The sequence below is a fragment of the Phyllostomus discolor genome, chromosome 1 (assembly GCF_004126475.2).
Source record: "Phyllostomus discolor isolate MPI-MPIP mPhyDis1 chromosome 1, mPhyDis1.pri.v3, whole genome shotgun sequence".
In the NCBI taxonomy this organism is placed as follows: Eukaryota; Metazoa; Chordata; class Mammalia; order Chiroptera; family Phyllostomidae; genus Phyllostomus; species Phyllostomus discolor.
The window spans coordinates 142,161,462-142,179,979 of NC_040903.2; the positions used below are offsets into that span (position 1 = coordinate 142,161,462).

The window sequence follows — 18,518 nt, forward strand, 5'->3', positions numbered from 1 at the left end:
ATCTCTCTTGGACAGCTGCTCATGCACAGGTAAGCAAATGCCTGTGTTTCTTTTTTCACCCAATCCTTCTGTAAAATGATTAGTCCGTGGGTGAGTTTTTGGTTGATGTGACTCTGTTGAGTGGTCCCAAGATGGAAGGTGAGTTGAGTAAAAGTCAGATCTAGGTGTCCTTTTTTTTTTTAAGATTGGTTTTCACTTCACTTGCTGGGGTGCTCAAGGCAAGTCACCACCCCAGGACTGAGAGTGTGCAGAGGACAAATGATTTCTTAATCTCCCATCCTCTGTGTAGATACATGTGAGACGATGGTGGTGATCACTGCCACCCTTCCTGAGGCCTGGACAGAGGGTAGTTCTGGTGGGGTGGTCGTCACGGGGACCCGTGTCCCCACAGAGCTTCCCCCCACAGAGTAGAACTCTTTCACTGTGTTGGTGAACTTGCTCAAAATGATTTGCCTCTAGTTGGTCTATTTTCCTCTGTTGTCTTTAGGTTGTATACAAGATCAGGCACAAATAACACCCCCTTTTTATAACAAAATCTTTAATTATAAAACCATAAGCATGTAATTCTGTAACATAACAATATCATACTCAAGCATACCGTATGACATTTTAGGTGAAATGTTCAAATTAAAAATATAAATTATTACACCCACATTGTTACCCTACCAATGACACTCAAGCAGGCATTACTTCTGCCGGGCCCCGTATTTCAAGCCTCTTCATTTTTTTTCATCCCTGCCATTTCAAACATTCTGGAACACTGGCGTATGTCTTTTCCACTGAATTGTTTCTGTTTTCCCGCTCCACTTTTTTTGGGGGGAGAACTACATAGTACCATTGTTTATTTTCATTCTTTAGTTGGAAAAGGCCTTAAGTAGATATTACTCCTTTTGTTTTCTCTCTATGTACTCCCTATGTACTCCATTTCACAGATTAGAAGACTGAGGCTGTACCATCCCACTGTGAAACAGTAGTAAGAGCCCTGAAACCCAGGGCTCTTAATTTTGATAGTTTTCATTCCTCAGCTTATGGTGATTTTCTAGGACTTTAAAATATTTTTGAGATTTTTCATTTTAAAATTTAACCTTAAACAAAAAATTAAAGTTATTCCCTTCTGGGAGTTATTTCCTCACTTTATGGTAAGTAAAGCTTTAATTGGTTCAGCACAAGGGGAGAACCAAGCAGTGACTTTGTCTTGTTGTAAAATTAATATAAAAGTTTATAGCTCTATACATGATGTTTACTGAATTTAGCACTATTATTTGTATGTGTGAATAAATAATTTTGAAGTGTATCAATATTTTATGTCTGGTCTGGCCAGACTTCCACTTGGAGGAGATTACATGGGTGTTGAAACACACTGTTCTTTCTCTGTCACCTTGGTCTTTTTGAGGGGCCAATCCTTGGACTCCTGAGTTTTCACTCTGCCTTTGCATAGGAAATCAGGAGTGTGTCTGCTTATCTCACAGGGGGTCAGAAAATGCTCGTAAGGAAGTTCTCATAAATCCACTCAATACAAATAAAAAACATGTTATATAGCAACAGGATTTTCTTCTTTCTTTTAAAGAAGAGATGGGAGGGCAGGAGTCGGATGCAGGCAGGCTGTGGCAGTTCCAGAGAGCACAGGGGTGATCACTGTTCTCAAGGCCCAGGAGAGCAGGTGAGAACCCACAACTCTGCCAGTCTCTGTTGTGCCCTGTGTTTAGGTGAATACTGAAGCTCTCTTTAACTGACGATTTGTGATCTGGCTAGTTCCCTTTAAAATCTGTCTACTTGAAATCAGTTCTCCTGTTCCCTGCCCAGCTCAGTGAGCATTTTTTTTTAAATTTTCTGTGTTGCCCTCAGAGCTGTCCCTCATGATGAAGTGCCCTTGATAAACAGTGTCTTGTCCTCAACCCAGGGTCTTAAGGCCATGAATAATTGGCTAATAGTGGCTTCAGAATGGGAAAGAGATTGATTCTTAGAATTACAGAGTCTGTGGTAAGAATAGGGGTGCTGGAAGCTTGTTGGGAAGAGGTGGCCAGCCTCTTCAGGTGCGCTGATGAGCACTGTGGCATTCTTGGCCCATCTGGCTGCCTCCTGTTCTCCCTTCTCCCTTTCCTGTAGGGCAGAGTGCTGTGCCCTCTTACTTGAAGTACTCTGGTACCATTCTTCATTTTCAGTCTTTTGTCCTTAAAATGCCCTTTTCCTGCTTGTCCATCTTGTATTTTTGCAACTATTCTTTAGACCCAGTCAAGGGTCAGCACCTCCCTGAAGCCTTCTGTGACCACTGAACTTCTACCCTGAGGCAGAATTGACCTGTGCTTCCTCTGAGTCGTGTATACCTATAATACTCAAGCATGACTATTCGCTTGCATGTCTAGAGTGAACATGTGAAGGATGGGACTGCGACTTGTACAGTTTGTATCTTCAGCGTGATGCCTGGTATACAATAGGTGCCCAAAAAGGGATAAATGGATAGATGGATAGGTGGGTGGGGCACATTCAAGGAGAATTTCTGAGAAGCAAGGAAGCAAGGGAGAGAGGGAGGGGGATAGAGAGAGAGAATGAGAATGAGAATGAATGAGAGAACACATTTTTAGCTGGGATACATGGGAAAGACTTTAGATGTGGACAAGAGAATTGTTTCAGCTACATGGTTACTGAAAAAGATGTACTGGAGGGGATGGAATTGTGAGCTTTTGAGAATGAGCTTTACCATTTTTTCTTTTCAGAGTAGACACCAAGTAACCAGTAAGAATTGATATCACTGTCGTATGGCTTTCCTTCCTAAATGTTCTGGGCTCTTTATTGAAAGATTTAGTTTCTTATGTGTAAAATGGGTTGATAACCCTAAAGTCGATTCTTATTGTGAGTATAAATTGAGGCCTTCAGGGTGCACTGTACGCAGTGAGGGCTCTCAAGGCCAAGTGGAGGCTGTTGCTGTTATTATTGGCCTCTGGTGTGTGACAGACTCCCTCGGTGCTGAGTTAAGTCTCATACCTGAAATAAGAGCTTATAGATTCATGGGTAAACACAAAATGATTGTCCAGGTGTTAGGATTCATTGGAAGTAGGATTATGCATTCTCCTTCCTCTTCTTAGTATAGTACTTCTTTTTAGAAAGGAAAGTACTTACCAGTTTCTTAGGGAAAGTTTTACTCCTTCTAGCACTTGGTCCTAAAAGAAGTATTTCACAGGAGGCATTGCATGGGAGTCTTTCTGGTTGTTTAAAAGAATGTATGTCTGTATCTATATATTTATTTGCAGAAAGAGTTATTCTGCTCTACCCTGAAGCCCTGGAGAATAGGTAACATGCTTTGCCATTTCTGTTTGATGTGGAAGCAAGTTAGGTTGGTCTGAGCAGCTTGATTTGGGCTTATGAATGCCCTTGTGTGAGTGCATTTCTGCCCTGCTCCCCAGCTGGTGAGTTATTTAGTAATCTATGATAGGATGTCCTAACAGTATTGATTGGTTGATTGATTTCCACAGTCGTTCATGCAGTCATTTTCTGCTGTGTATCTCTGCTTTTCTCACCCGGTCCTGCGGTACTGCATCCAGACAGTTTTTGTGTGTGTGCTAAGCGGCTGCCACAGTTGCCAGTGGTGATGACCATTTGTATGTGCCTCTGAACCCCTTCTTCTCTGAGTATTTTATAGTCCATGTGCTGCTATTTAGGTGTGTGGCCACTTTTATTTCTTGCCTAACTATTGGTCAGTCCTGCTATAGTGAATTTCTGAGCAAAAGAGAAAATGGATGTGAAAGAGCTGTGTATGCAAATCAGGGGATACAGATCTACTACCAGAATTCAGAAGGCTCTAAAAGCTCTTGTAACCTATTTGGTGGCGAGATCTGACTTGAATGAATGAGAGTCTGTTTATATTCCTCATTTATTGCATTTAGTGTGGTTATTCCTGCTGCTGCAAATGCATTACTGTGTTTGAGTATGAAGTACTGAGCTATACTCTACTGAGAGCATAAGGCATATATTGCCTTTCTAAAATGTCAACATTTTTTAATTCCGAAACACATCTGGCCTTAGGGCATTTAGAAAAGAGATGTGAATTGTAGTATTTTTATTAGGGCCACTAAGCCATTTTTCAGCTGACAATCTTCCCTTGAGATTCTCTCCTTGGCACCATCTTTTCATGGCATGCAAATGAGGACCTTCTTTGCCTGTCACTCAAGGAGTATTTACTGAGGTGCTGTGTGTTGGACTTGATATGAGGTATGGGGAAGAATAAGGCATCGTCCCTTCTTGCCTTAGAGATGCTCAGAGCCTCCTGATGATGTGGAAGGTGCTATAACACCAGCCTGTGGAGTCGTGGGTGTGGTATGATAATCACAGCCAGAAATTCCACAAAAATGGCAAAGGAGTGTGGAAGAGAGTGTGACCAGGGGGCAGTTGCACATTCGCTGTGGTCTTTGAAAAGGAAAGCTAGAGATGGGGCTGCAGGGGGTCCAGTTTTTGAAGAGCCTCATCTACCAAGCTAAACACTTGAGAATTTATCCTTTGGCTGGAAGGAGTCAAAACCTGGGAGTGAATGATGAGGTCTGAATTTTAGAAAAATCCCTCTTGGCTTTATCTTAAGCAACTCCCTGCTCCAAAAAAGTCATTGTAATAATCTGGGCAACAGACCTCTCTACTAGTATCTCTTAATGATACTTTACATTCTATAGTGTATTAGGGTTTGCAAAACATTTTCTCCTGCCTTAACTTCTTTTGCAGTAGCCCTGAGGAGTGAGTGAGTCAGTACTAATTAAGAAAACAAGTCCAGAGAACTGACTTGCCCCAAGGTCACATACAGCAACTGGCTACACCAGCTTTCCTAATTCTATACCTGTTGCCACTTGGACATCATATTAGAGCATTTCAACATATTGCTCAGTTACTAAGCACACTTAAAGGTAGTCTGCCACCTGCAGATCTTTTGTTTGTTCCCACCGAGCAGACTGTCAGCTCCTTGAGGACTTCCAGTATTAAATCTGGTGGCACAAAGAGAGATTCACAGTCAGCACCACCAAGAATTTTCTAGACTGTTTCTCCTGCAAAGCCAGCACAGGAAGAGTGTTTATGGAAACCAGGCCTGTTGTTTTTGTGACTGAATATCATCACGTGCACCTGTTAAGCAGTTTATATGTTTAAGACACTGCTCCAGGTGCTGAGAGGAATACAAAATGTGAAACAATTAAATGTAAATTAAAAAAAAAAAACCCTTTTGTCATGAATTAAGCCTATTCTATCTTATTCAGAACCCATACACCACATTTCTTGGCTTTTGCAACAAAATTTCTTTTTAATGAATGTTGGGTGTTGAAATCAAAGGGCTTCCTGCACAAACTCATTAGGACTGTGAGGCTTACACATTTGCTTTGCATTAGTATATGCCGTGATTAGTTTCAACATGGCCTCTTTCCAAGTGGGTATTTTAGAAACAAGGACACACACAAAACTCATTAAATGTGTATATTTTATTGTAAAAGAATGAAAGTTTTAGCTTGACTAGATGCCCAGTAATATTATTTCACAAACGAAAATTGTCTTGTAAATCATATTTAAAATTAATAGCAAACTGTAAGTTTTTGTGGGAACCTTACTGAGTTAGCAGTAAAATTAATGATCTATTCTTTTTCTTACACAATGGCATATATTGCTATTTATGCTGGCAGTATTTCTTAGGCTATCTAGGAGTTAGAGAAAAGTCAAGTTCTAAAGTATTTTTAGCCTTGAGAATCCATATCAATTTAAAAGCATTTGTTGAATTGACTCACTTCTGATCTCTTCCCACCAGCTTTGTATGAGAGAAGATTTGGGGGCCCCAGAGGAAACTCCAGGGATCACTCAAACCCAGGGGCTGCTGAACTGGGGGAAAATGGATCAGGAAACTGATCCCCATGGGTTCAAGTTCACTGTTCAACTTATAAGTTACCAATTAATTGTTCATTAACTGGGCAAGTCTCTGAGCCTCTGGTTCCTTATCTAAAAAGTGAGCCTTATACTAATGTTTTTTAAGAATTCTAAGACATACTTTTTTGTTTATTTTACATTTTAATGTATCAGAAAACAAGATGTGTTTTACAGTGCATTCTAAGTTATATTTTAATTTGTGGTGTTTTTTCCCCTAATATAATGGTTCATAAAATAATGGTGCATCTAACAGGTAGCAATTTCTTAGATTTGATGAAATATAGAAGTGTTTGCCTTAGCAACCCCCTGGGTTGTTGTCTGAATCAAATCAGATAACATGCTTGCTAGAACATTATACCTGCATTAACAGACTAGCAGGCAAAAGCACCTTTGGAAGTCCATCTACAGTTTTTATCCCTTTGGTATTTGATCTGATGAAACTTTATTTCTGTGCGTCTTAAAAATACATTGGGAAGAGATGGAAAATGGAAATTGCAAATTTAGATGAATTTAAGATATCAAATGCCTTTCTTGAGTATTCTAAGTAGAAAAGGAATTCCAGCGGAATCTTATAGTTAACTTCCTGAGAATTTTTTTCCTTTTCAAACCATACCTCAGGCATATCAATCTAGTTTCCTCTTACTACCCCCCCAACCACCCTCCCCCAAAGGAACCCCAAGGACTGCCAGCTTTGGATGGGAGCAGGTAGAAGGTGAGTAGATCATTAATTTAATTTGGACAGATTTAATCTGAGATGAGTTTGAGGCATCCAAGTGAAGATGTTGAGTAGGCAGTGCATTTGTGAGTCAGAGATAAAAATGTGGCGTTGAGGGGGTATAGATGGTAAGTGAAGGCTACCCTTGGATGAGATCGCCTAGGAAACAAATAGAGAAAGGGTTGGAACTGGAGGTTGACAAGCCCCTTCAGCCAGGACACCTGTTTTATTTGGCCTGTGTAGTGTTTTTAAAATATTTGAACAAGTTGCTGTAGCATGTTTATAGTTTTTTGGCTGCCCAGAATATATTTTCTCTTTTTGATAGCAGCACCCTAACTTCCTTTTGAGAAATCTCCTATCCTCCAATCTCGGGCCTTGAGCTCTAGATTAAGTTCCACCCCTGACTCCAAAGGAAGTGTGTGGCCCAGGGCTGGCCAGTCATCCCCCGAGCAGCCTAGCAACCGTGGTTGTGGGTTCAAGAATTGTCTAGTAATCCAAAGTAGTCCAGATCAGAGGGAGTTCTGAGACTGTGAGGGAGCTCCAGGAAGAGAATCTTCCTTGTTTTCTGCCTAAACCTGGCAGGCCGTGGTCTGGGGGGCTAGCAGCTGCCTCACTGTCATAGGGCAGAGCCTATCTGAGGACCAGGACAGCGAAGGAGAAGTGGAGTCCAGATAGAGACACTGGCCCTGACCACAGTGATTAGACCCAGCGGCAGCTGTGCCCCTAGGCTTCTCGGTTAACTGAGCCAATACATTCTCCTTTTGGTGTGCCAAGATTTCTTTTATCTGCACCAGAAAGAAATCTTAATTGATGTGGTTGCCAAGATTTAAAAATTGTGAGTTTTCATGTATAACTGAGGACGTCTGACTTGAGCTAAATAATTGTTGACTTATTAGGAGTATCTGCTCTCTACTTAATTCTAGTCTGTACCTCTCTCCCTGTTGTCATCGTACTTGATGCCTAGGGTCTGTTGCCTGTCATCCTGCTCTTCTGCTGTGTGTTGAGAGGGAAGTGGGAGTCAGCTTTGTTTCCCTTAATTGGATGCTTCACTTGCCTCTATAGGTAGTTGGGCTTTTGATTGCTGATGTACAGCGAGCGACAGGAAAAGGAGGTCTAGGCTTAAAGTTTGAGGAGCTCCAACCCTAACAAACAGGTAGAGGAGGACCAGCCTGCAAAGCGAAGGGAGACACAGCAGTAGGAAGGAGAGCAGTGGTTGCAGAGGCCAAAGTAAGGAAGATTTCAGGGAGAAAGTTGATCAGCATTGCCAAATACTGTGACCAACACTGCCCCAAAGATAAAGAATGAAGAAAGGATCCTCTTTAGAATTTGGCATGAAGAGATCGTTGTTGACCTGGACTGGAGCTGTTTCAGGGAGTGATGGAGCAGCCTGGTTGGAATGGTTGGAGAAATGAATGGGAAAGGAAAAAATGGAGATGTACAAGGAGGCCAATTTTTAGTTTTCCTGTGAAGGAAGCAAAGAAAGCAGGTACTAGCTAGAGACACGTGAGGTTGAGGTGCAGGGCTTTAAAGGTAGTACTTGAGGATGTTGGAGTGTGGATGGGAAGGATGTGGTTGACAGGAAAAGTTGATTGAATAAACAGGAGAGAAAAGGAGTAATTGATTATGTGAGCCTGATTATGTGATTATGAGAAGGCAGGACAGAGGGGATCTAAGCCCCAGTGGAGTGGTCGTCTTTGGATGGGAGGAGGGAGCAGGGTGCAACAGGAGGGAGGAAACTGAAAGTTGGTAGAGGTGTAAGTCTGATAACAGGTAATTGCTGTGTGATGGGTTCCATTTCTCTTTTAGGCGACAGGGTCCCCTGAGGATGGCATTAGTGCTGGTGGTGGTGGTGTCAGAAGGGGTGGAAGCGTGAAAGTGAAATAACAGTTGAGAGGAGTGAAGGAAGGACTTTGCGAGAGAAATGTGATAGGACCGCCCAGCATTTTGAGCACTCATTTGCAGTTGATGCTCATGAAAGTAGAATGACATATCTGCCTGCATGTGACTTCCCCCACTGCCCAGGTGCTCGGCTTGGAGCTGCAGTAGGCATTGTCTGAGGCTGGGGTTTGGCAGGAGGACAAAAGGGTGAGCAAGTTAAATTTGGCATTTGGCAAGGGTGTTATAAAAAGTATGTTTTGGAAATGATAGCTTTTAGAAAGGAAATTGAGCAGGAAGGGATACAAAATGAAACTTCTGATGAGGCCCTAGTGGTTGATCCTAATGAAGGGGATTTTGATGAGGAAGCTGAAGCTGAGGATATTGTAGTCAGAAGGCGGGACATCTGGCTGGGCGGTGACCAGCTCAGGTGGCACGGAGGAAGGGTCATCGGATGTGAAGCAGTCAGGGAATAGAGACCAGGGTGTCCATGTGTTTGGGTATTCAGGTCACCTATGCCAATTGCAGGATTGGGGAGGAGAAGAAGATTTTGATCAGAGTTCAAATGAAGTGAATTGGTTTTTTTTTTTCTTTTTATTAAAAACAGGTTATCCATTTCCCTAAACCTCCTAACCTTGAGTTTTGATGGAAATTCAGCTGGGAGACTATATTTAAATGGTTTGGGGCCCACTTCTCTGTTTTTGCAGCATGTCCTGGGAGTGATATTTTATCAGGGAAAATGTGTCTCTAATCATCTTGTGTTACTACAGAAAATGTGAATCACTTAAACCACTTGAGTTCATAGAATCTCCAGTTGCTGGAATGATTGGTGCCCTTTCTGCCTTACATGGCTATGTTGCCTCTGAAAGTGACTGATGGTGTAATCAAAGCCTTCAGGGGGGGCCGGCTTTCGCTGAGCCCTCGGTGGCTCCCACTGTGATAGCTTTGAAGGGAGGGTAAGTAAGAAGCCTGGGTTAGCGGCATCTGTTGTCATTTGTAATATGTGTCCTGCTTTGGCAGTAACTGAGGGAGAGCAAGCCCACCAGTCTATAGCTTATAAGCAGTAACCTAAGTGCTCAAAAAATACTTCTGTGAGTGGGAAAGCATTGGAGGCAGTGTTACTTATACTTGCAAAGAAAAAGGGGTTTGAAAGACTCACCAAGAAAAAAAAAACTTGGGTTTTGTAATAAAATGCTAAATCTGATCATTTCAAAACATCTGAAGGTTGTGATAAAAAATTTAAGCATGCCAGCTTTCAGATACAGCATCTGTTCATTACTGATTCTGAGAAGATTAGATAAATGACAATGCACAGGACAAGAGTGTCCCTGTTTTCAGGCTGAGGATGATGATGACAGATAGGGGGAGAAGGCCCCCAGTGCTCAAGAGACCTGCCCTGGAATGAAATGTTTCATAGCTGAGAGCAGTTCTGCTGCCAGCCATCCACTCGCTCTGCTCTCTGGAGCTGTCTCTGCCTTCTTCCCCAAGGAACTTGTCTGTTCATCCTTACTTCTGCCTTTAATTTGCCCTGTCTTCATGCCTCTCTCCCCTTTCTCCACACCTCATCCATTTTCCCCTTCCCAAACCAAGTCCAAGTCCAACATGATGCTACATCGTTCCTCTCTGGCTCCTGGTATTTATTATTTGTATAATTTGGTAAATTATACAAATCCTCTTTCAAGGATTTATAAATTATTAAGGTAGTGAGAAAACTTCAATTTTTCCCACCCCCGAACTATTCCCAAGGAAGAATCACTTGACCCAACTCAAGGCTTATGGGCTGCAAACTCCTTTCGAGTCCCAGGGGTGTCCAACCTTTTGGCGTCTCTGCGTCACTCTGGAAGAAGAAGAGTTGTCTTGGGCCACACATTAAATACATTGCAACACATATGCCCCCCCAAAAAATCTCATAATGTTTTAAGTGAATTTACAATTTTGTGTGGGCTGCATGCAGCCCATGGGCCACAGGTTAGACACCCCTACAAGTTAGACCCTGGGGTATTTTAGAGGTCAAGACTTGGGTTCTCCTACCTGTGCCTTGAGGCTTTAAGGATTGTTTCATTTTTCTCTAATAAAGAGAACAAAGAGTTACTGACTAGCATTGCCTGTCCTTGACATCTGCTGTTTCATACTCTTTTACCCAAGCAATAGTTTTGACCCTGCCTTGATGATTTGTTATCTTGCTCTCAAAATAAGTAAACCACCTGCTTTGTTCTTGGCATTTTTTGAAAGCCTTAGTTTACTCTAGATATGAGTCTTCTTGTGGCTTACAAACTTATCCCATAAGTCGTGTCCCTTTGTGTACATCTTTACTAGGCATCGTAAGGCTTGTCAAGTGGGAGATGATGTGTAAATCCACCAAGTATTGCTTCTTGGGCTCCACAGAGTGGAGGGGGCTGGGTTAACTTGCAGCTAAAAGACCCAGCCTCATTAGGATCCTTCAGGAAGCCTCAGTGGAGGTTGCAAACTTCCAGGAATAGTGCCTACCATGTACTTGGCCATTAATCATAGCTATTCTTATTGGACCTGGTGGCTGATCAGAAAGATCCCGTGTTGAAGAAATTTATAAATGAAGAGCTTGCCTTCTACATACAGTGAACCTCAGGGTTTTCACATTATGATAGTTTTCTACCCTTAGGCCACCAAAGAATAAATGGGGACCTTAGAATCATTGAGCACTGCAGCTGACAAATCTCAGCATTGAAACTGCTACACAGAAGGGCTGAGGCCTGGAAAAGGTTGGTGACCATCCCAAGGACATACTGCTTATACTGGCAGCTTGGGACCGGGATGTAGCTCCCTGGGCTCTGGGACCAGATTTTTATCAGGTATGTGACCCTGAAAAGCCACTCTGGAGAGAGGAGCGTGGAAAGAGATAAGGAAAGGGCTGGTGTTCAGAGGGTGCCCTAATCTTGAGTGGTGATATCAAAGGATAGCATAAAATATGGAGGTGTGACCCTCTGATATTTTACCACATTACTCCTCTTTGATGATTGGCTTCTACACCTGGTCCTTTAAAATGAAAATCAGGGTCAATACTTCGGAAAACCATGAGAGTTTGGGGCCCTAGTGATAATCATGGCCTCCTGTAATATTAAAGGCCACCGCTTTGGGAATGCAGCTGCCAAAAAGTAAGCGAGAAGAGCCTGGGCTCAGAGAGGCCTCTGGGCCTCATGGGCACCACGCGGTCCGGTGCATCACTGCCGAGGCCCAGGGTCAGTGCTCAGTATTCTGCTGTGTAGGAGTGAGTTGCAGGCGAGTGAGAAGCCACTGGCAGTGGCTGAGGTCTGTGATGTATTTGGACATTCTGGGGGTCCTGCTTGCGTGCCATGAAGGAAGAATGGGAAAATAAACCAGACAGCACATCATTGATAGAACAGAACATACAAAAAGTTCAGGTTAAAGAATGTGTTTTCTGAAATGGCTGAGATGGGCACAGGCTGTAATTGTGTTGTGTGCTGTAGAGAACATCTGTTTGTGACCCTAACGAAGAGCAGTTGGTCAGAGGGAAAATTCAGGGATGGATGGATGTGTGAGCACACAGAACAGGTTCTTAATTTGAGCGTGTAGTTGGCAGGATGAGACGCAAACCAGTCAATTTAGCTTCACAGTTGTAGGCTTCAACCACCACTGTGTTTCTCGGCCCTGCTGGGCCGCTCACTGGGGTCCAAGCCCTGGAGCAACAGCCAGGTGGTGGAAGTCCTCCTGCCTCTGGTGTCCCACGGGTTCCTTAGGGCCTAGCATGTCATCGGGATACTTTATGACCCAGGACCACCTTTAACCAAATGACCTCAATGATTTTTAGATTCCCATGGAATCTCTGATCTTTGAATGCATTTGCATCCCTTCCTTATACCATCAACCTTTTAGCTTGGTAACCGAGCGTATCAACTGGGTTTCCTTGCCCTTTGGAGATTTTTAGTTAAACTTGGCTCAACCCAGTGCCTTCTGGAGATCCCATGTTCCCATGTCTGCCTCCCTCACGCCTCCCTCTGCCTCTGTGCTTCTGAGCCCTAAGGAGCTGTCCCTGTGTCACGTGCATTCTGAGGGCTGCACTTCTCTCCACACCTGTTTCCACGGGAAATCTGGTCCATCGAATAGGCTTTAGTGAAGACTTTAAGGGTCATAGTTTGACCTTTGTGGTCTTTCACCTGTTTTACTAATTCTATCCTTACTTCTTATTCTTCCTCACTTGCATATCTAAGATCTCCCCACAGTAAGGTAGCTGTGGGGAAGAGTTAGGTATACCTTAACAAGTAGCAGACATAAATACTGTTTACTTTCCAAGAATTCTGGTGAATAACAAATTCGTCTCATAACATGTGCTTCAACTTGGGTGAAAATATGTGAAACCAGAGATATGACTTCATCCATTCCTAATAAATATTTTACTGTGTACTCAGCACAGTGCACTATACTACTATCTGGACAGCACTCACTTCAAATTTCTTTTATCTTCTTTGTCTACCAACTTCTTTTCTTCAGTGCAAGCCTTATAATGCGGCTTAGCTCCCATCCCAATGCTCATGTTTTTTTAGCCCAAAGCATGTGTGAATCCCATTCCATTTCTCCTTTCCCACTCCTTATAGCCTAGAAAATACTGTTTGGGGTTTAAAAAAAAGTTTTATGTTTTGTTAGGCTTATTTTATTATCTTAGTATCCTTTTTTATGGCCTGTTATTAAATTCTCAATCCAGGAATCTTCCTAATAGTACCAGCACACTTAGAATTTTCTTTTGAGTAGAAGTGGTAAATGATGTGCAAGTATTCTTAAGACTTGTGTCCCCTTCTCTAAGAATGGATGTAAATTTCTCAAGATCATTGTCATTGGCATGGATTGTCAAATGTCCTTTTTTTCCCCTCAAAAGTCTGGAGGGACTTAGTGTAGCTAGAAATTAGATCCCCAATATAAAGGATTTTGGGTGGGATTGGGAAGTCACTCTCTCTAATTCTGAGGATTTCCTAGGACCTCAGAGTCACTGAGATTCTTTCTAGGTTCAAGGAGTTAGGAATTTGCTACTATTTGTGATTGATACAAAATAAGGGGGAATCTAACATCATCTTCATTGTTGTTGTTGTTTTCCTAGAGAAAAAGTTCATTTCTGCTCTTGGGAAATAAAAAAGTCAAGGTTTAAAATAGGTTACAGTATTCTCTGATGGGGCTAAAGAATAAGAAGCTTGTCAATCTTTATTTCTTGGGTGAAAACAGAAAAAAGGTGGGGAGTAGGAAAAAGGTATGTCAGGCTCTAATAACAATAGTAGGCAGCATTTGTAGAGCACAGATTTGTTGGGCACTGTCCTGAGCATTTTCCTTGTCTCAGCCCTGTTATTACAACAACCCTCTGGCACTCCCACTCATCTTTATTGTGTAGATGATGGACTCCTGCTGCCAGAGAGGTCGAGCAGCCTGCCCAGAGTCACGCAGCTACTGAGTGGCAGACCAGTAGTTTTAACCTCCACAGGCTGGTGCAAAGCTCACAGCATCACTACAACTACAAGGCTGCACTGCCATATATATAGTCATTTTTACTTCTCTCATTTTGAGTGCAGCCTCCCACAATATATATAAAGCATAGAAGTGGCAGTTTTAGCTTTTTTTTCCTTGTTGTTATTTGTTTGTTTAATAGCAGGGTTAAAAAAAAGGCACTATGCAGTCCAAATGAAGTTTAATTAGACCCATGTGGAAAACATAACAATTATCTGTGCCAAATTTCCAGCATTTTTTCATGTTCAATTATTAATAGTCACTGGTGCATAAATTCTTTCATTTATTTACAAAGTGAAATAATTGAAGCTTGCATAGGATTGCAAGCTGTTGCCTACTTAAAAAAAATATCCACTTTTGATGGTGGGACACAAATTTCTTTGGAATATGGTGTTACTAGGGGTGGAATCTTGACATTAAACTAAACTTCTCTGTCTCTTCTTTGAGCTGATGCAAGGCAGGGGGGGTGGGGGGTGGGGCTGGGTGGGCAGAGTATTTGGATGTACACAGAGTGGGGCAGAAGTAGGTTTACAACAGTGAGTATGGAAACCACAGACTTTATTCTCACATTATTACTTATTCATTATTGCATTATTTTTCACACAAACAACTGTAAACCTAGTTTAGCTCCACCCTCTATATTCAGATCTGCCCCCCATCTGGACAGAAGCTCCTTCATTAGGTCCCAGACTTCCTGAACCTGAGGTTTTAGAAGGACTTAAGGAGATCTTGAGCTACTTTATCCAAATGTGATTTTATAAAATAGCAGCCCTGTCCTACTTGTAGAGGAAAAGGTAATGAAGGCTGTCCCTACTTCCCAAATATAAAAAGGGTGTTCTTGTATTGCTTTCATAATTCAATTTAAAAATTCCTCAATAATAGTTGTCAATATTTTCTTTATTATTATAATACTCTTCCCATAGAAAGGGTCATAGAAATATAACAAAGTATGATATAAAAATAGCTATCTCTAGAGCTTTGATAGTATAAATAATTTAAAAATAAAGTTTAAATCAATACAGTAATTTAAAACAATATAGTAATTAAAGAAAATTTAGAAAATTCACAGAAATAGAAGCAAAGAAAAGCAAACTCGCCTACTCACTATACCCAGGAGAAAGTAACTTACTATATTCTTGTGTTTTCTCTATCTGTGAAGAATTTTTTACACCTTTTTCTGTGGTGAGTTTTTGTTTCTGTTTCTTGGTTATGATCGTGCTGTAAATGTGACCTTGTTTCCTGCTGTGCTGGGAAGCTGTCTCAGGTCTGGAGAGACTCAGGACTTCCTTTGTGAACCTTCTGCGTCCAGGGCAGCTTTGCAGCCCGCGTCCCGGGGTGCTCCCTGCAGGCGGAGCGGTGCTCCGGGCTCCCGAGTGCGGGGCCACAGGGCGTTTTCATGGCTCCTTTTTTTAGTATGGGAAGTTTTTAAGATATGCAGAAATAGAGGGAGTATTATAATGAACTCTATGTGCCTTTCTCCCAGCTTCATCAGTCATCAAATTAAGGCCAGTCTTGCTTCATCCAAACCCCAGCATCCTCTCCCCGCCCCAGATGATTTAGAAGCAAACCTCTGACATCCTAATATTCATTTGTATTTTTGTACACATCTCCGAAAGATTAAGGACTTTTTTAATACTGCAATATTAGTATCATATTTAAGACCTTCTCTGGTATATTCAATTATGGAATATCTAGTCAGTGTTCAAATTCATCTATTTTCCTCATTTTTCTTTTCAGTTGATTTGTATCAGGATCCAAGTGAGGTCCATACATTGCAATTGGTTGACATGCCTTTTGAGTCCCTTTTAATATATAGGTTCACCATTCACTATCTTTTCCTTGTGATTTATTTTTTTGTCAAAGTTAATCATGTATTCTGCAAAGTTTCCCATAGGCTGGATTTTGCTGATTACATTCCTGTTAAATGTTCCTCTGGCTGCTGTATTTCTTTTGAACTGGTAGTAACCTCTAGAGGCTGCATCAAACTTAGTTTTTGGTTTTTGTCGAGAATACTTTAAGAGTGTTGTGCACTCCTGTGAGGAGCCACTCACATTCACATCAGTTGTGTGTGTGTGTGTGTGTGTGCGAGTGTGTGATATGTTGACAGTCAGTGGTGATTGTTGCTGCCTAAATCCATCAATTCATTAGGGGATTCAAAATCTTCTTTCAGTCACTTCTTCATTTATGATGTAGAATGCCTCTATAAAGGGAAACTCCTATGAATCAGGCATTTGGCTATTCTGAGGTATAGTTTATGTGGGGAAGGCAGGAAAAACACCTGTTTTTTCCTCTTTATTTACCAGCTTTCAAAATAATTAGTTGGCTCTGTTAGCTAGCTAATTAGTAATATTCTCCAAAGGTAACCATGGAGAGAGACAGACAGAGATGGAGGCAGGGACAGACAGGCGAGTGATCCATTAAGATTTAATGAATTTAAAATATTAGTGTTTCAATCCATTGCATTTATTCTTACTGATGCTAAAATTGTGCTGTCTCTGACCAATGGGAACCCCTCATGTGGGCTCCTGAATCCTTTGCTATGATTCTAGCAGTCTTCGATTGTTTTCCTGCTTTCTGATGTTTAGATTAGATATATTCTAGGCTAGTGGTTCTCAAAGTATGATCTGAGGCTGCCTGCGGTTCCTGATTCCTGAGACGCTGTAAAAGGGTCCGTGAAGCCAAAACAATTTTCATAGTAGTATTAAGACACTATATATCTCTTTTACTCTCATTTTCTCAATACATATAGTGAATTTTCTAAAAGTCACACGTTGGCTACTGGAATGTGTGCTTATATTGGTGTTTTCTAGAATTTTCTCAGATAAGCTCGTAAGACCAAAAAACTCAAGAACTCTTATTCTGTGTTCATCTTTTAAATTTCTTGCCACAGGCATGGAATCACTGGTGACCTTATAAATTCACTCCCTTATTTCTTAACTTTTTTATGTGTGAGAGGTCTTTTCCAAGTCCCACAGCTAATAAAGAGCAAACATGGGATTTGAGGTAGATGTTTATGCAGTGCCCTGCCTGCCCCGCCTTCATAAAAGAGAATCACTGATGTCCAGAAATTTATGATTATTAAAGCTCAGGAGCTGTAAGCGCTGCTACTATGCTAGACATGTACCTTTTAGGGGCCGCTAAGTAAAATTTACCAGTTCTTTTTCTGAACCGAAATGATTGTGAAAAGGGACAAACAGATGTGGAGGCAGGATGAGTGGTTGCTGTAGCCCATGGTGTAATGAAAAATAGTGCACTGAATATATTGTTTTTCTGGTCACAGCAGGGAAATTCAAGATGCCACAATAATTCATTAGAACTTTAACTTTTGAAAATCTCAGTCATGAAGAGAAAATCCTGCTTATTAGCCCATGGAGTTCCATAAGGGCTCATGCATTTCTTTCTAATTTCTGAACGCAGGGTACAATTGGTTGCTTGACCACATAGCTTAGAAATCCTACCCACCCCACACACCCCATCTTGTGGTTAGTTGAATCAAATCCTACAAGAAAGCATCTGCAGTTTTCAAAGCTGAATAATGGCACCTTAAGCCTGGATCTCTCATTTTCTCATCAATGAAAAGTATACAAATATGTATGGGACAGGTACTTAAAACTGCTGAATTTTGCAGTTCTGGCTCCTCAGGGGAATCTATTTTGTCTCATTCTGTTGATGCAAACCCAGTAACTCATCTTTTGTTCACAATTCCTAATAACTGTAGCTTCTCTTGGGTAATGAGTAACATTAACTCTTGTTTCCCAGCCAGTGAAAGAGTTTCCATCATAAGAAAAGGAAGTGTGGCCTTGGCTGATGTGGCTCAGTGAATTGAGCCTGCAAATCAAAGTACTGCTGGTTCAATTCCCGGTCAGAGCACATGCTTGGGTTACAAGTGAAGTTGTGTCCCCCACAGGGGGTGAATGAGAGACAACCACACGTTGATGTTTCTCTCCCTCTCTTTCTCCTTCCCTTCCCCTCTCTCTAAAAATAAATAAATAAAATACTTTTAAAAAAGAAAAGGAAATGTGTTTTTAAAACAGCTAGCTGTGGCTTTCTGAACTTAGAGTATGTATGAGTGAGGAGCAGGCTTACGTAATGTCCTTGACTATTTACCAACTAAGAAGCACCTGACCACCTCAGGTGCCATCTGGCAAAGTGTCATCTCATACAAGAAGCTTGGATCAGAGCCCACATTGCTGTTCAGGTGCTTCATGATTACTTCGTGGTTCAGGTGGGGAGTGAGGCAAAGGGTGTATGTATGTCAAGGGTTCCTCAGAGCTCTTAGTAAAATACAGATTTCTTTTTTGGCAAGTATATATTAAATACTAAATAAGTTTTTGTATTTATGAACAATTTCTTTTTCACTGGAACCTTGTTTATTTTTCTAAACACTAAATCTGCCACAGTGACATGGTTTACATGTCTGCTCTATGTGACCTGTTGCGTTTAGATTTCCATATTCAGAAAGTCAGAAGCCTGGGCTTTTCTAGCATGTTGTCTCGTGGACTTTGCTGAAGGTAGCCGTAGACTTACATGCAAGTCAGAGTACGAAGTGGAGGTAGTC

The 18,518-nt window shown here is 41.6% G+C and overlaps 1 protein-coding gene across 2 annotated transcripts in view; it reads left to right on the forward strand.

Moving 5' to 3' along the window:
- STXBP6 (syntaxin binding protein 6) overlaps positions 1-18,518 on the forward strand; it is a 243,683-nt gene that overhangs the window by 16,867 nt on the left and 208,298 nt on the right. The window lies entirely within an intron of this gene.